Source organism: Engraulis encrasicolus, chromosome 18, assembly GCF_034702125.1.
Source record: "Engraulis encrasicolus isolate BLACKSEA-1 chromosome 18, IST_EnEncr_1.0, whole genome shotgun sequence".
NCBI lineage: Eukaryota > Metazoa > Chordata > Actinopteri > Clupeiformes > Engraulidae > Engraulis > Engraulis encrasicolus.
Genome location: NC_085874.1, coordinates 22,602,510 through 22,604,189, shown reverse-complemented (window position 1 = coordinate 22,604,189; position 1,680 = coordinate 22,602,510). Strand labels below are relative to the sequence as shown.

General features: G+C 38.3%; 1 non-coding gene across 1 annotated transcript; it reads right to left on the bottom strand.

Annotated features, from left to right (window-relative positions):
* Positions 1-73, bottom strand: trnat-ugu (transfer RNA threonine (anticodon UGU)). Its single transcript has one exon. It is a non-coding gene; the product is annotated as a tRNA-Thr (tRNA).
* Positions 74-1,680: the final 1,607 nt, after the last annotated feature.

The following is a 1,680-nucleotide window of genomic DNA, read 5'->3' as shown; positions in this document are numbered from 1 at the left end:
AGGCCCCAGCGAGGATCGAACTCGCGACCCCTGGTTTACAAGACCAGTGCTCTAACCACTGAGCTATGGAGCCCGCTGATGCACCTAGCGGCAAGTTTTGGGAATTTATATGCTCAACAGTCATGCATACGTTATTTCCTTTTTGTTTTTGTTAGAATTCCAGTTGCTGCAATGTCTTTTCAAACTATTTGCAAATGTTGTTCTAAGCCCCTCCCCCCCACAAACTCTCCTCCTGACAAAAGGTGACACATATGGTAGGGTATGTATGGTTCTTGTTCGGCGTTCCAATCATGTTGGAGAACCGCTCCTTTACGGTATTATGACCCTATTAGATGTGTGAGTCCACCAATTCAGCAGTAACCAGAGCCTGGCAGTAACCTACAAAAGTCAATTAGGTTAATAGTAACAGAATATTTATATCAGAATGACCAATAGAATTCAACATGAAGACTTTGGACGAGCATCCATGTGTAAGTGTTTTATCATCCACTAGATGGCAGCATTCTCAAAGAGGTTACAAACTCAGACAACAAAATGTGTGGCCTTGGCTATTTCCTTGATATAAGTAGGCCTACATTCATTTCTGTACCCTGAGATGTAATTGCACCTCAATGTATGCCACTACTCTGCCATTTCACCAGCACATTCACCATACACATATGCCTATAGGCTATGTATTAAACCTATACTGTATTATAAATCAATAAGAAGGTATAAGGATTATTTACATGGCATATTTCCTATACCTGCAGCAAGGTTGCTCAACTAAGCCTTTACAAAAATGAAAATGAATCCAACATACAGTAAGCAGGTAAAACAAAAAAACAGAATAACAAGTAAATAAAACAACTTATAAGACAAGTAAACAGAAAGTACAATAAACAAATGTAGAGCAGTTCTTACAACATATTTTGATGGACATATCAATATATAGTCTAACCTTGGATCACTTAGGGCACTTTTTATTATTGACTAAAAGCTGTTTCATCACATATATTTTCACTTAACTGGCAGTTTTTATAAATTATTTTCTTGTGATCTGAGCCATTCGGATTGTAAGGCTGAAGCATCTCATGTTGTAGGCCTATTAAGAATTGGTGCACGGGCCTACTTTCCAGAGTGGGCCTATCTAGGCGCACATTCCAATCTAGGTCTATAGCACAAATAATTGGGACCAACTGCTGAAATAAATGCAGAAACTAGATGCATCTCAATTATTATGAATTATAAGGTAGATTAAAAAACAGAGCATGTAGGCCAATTTGAGAAAATATATGTAATGTAATATGTAAATAGTAGCCTAAATATGTTGATAACTGAATATCATCATCATTTCCATTTCCACCACCAACCACCATCATCATCATCATCATCATCACCACCACCACCAATAACAATGTTATTATAGTATTAGGCTATAGTTATTAATGCCATGCCAGTTATAAAATAGCCTAATAACTGTTTTTTAAAGTTGTTCCCCAAATACTTTAGGCGTCATTAGGCATAGGCTACCTGTTGAAAAACTAAATAACCCGATTGAATTCGTGGATTGTGCACTAGGCCTAATTGGCGCGGAGCAGGTGTGGGTTACATATCGGTGGGGTTTGCTGGCCCTTTAAGAAGGCAGAGCTAAGTGAAGGATAGGCTTGACCATAGTTCTCATCTGAGTACCTGCTCAGA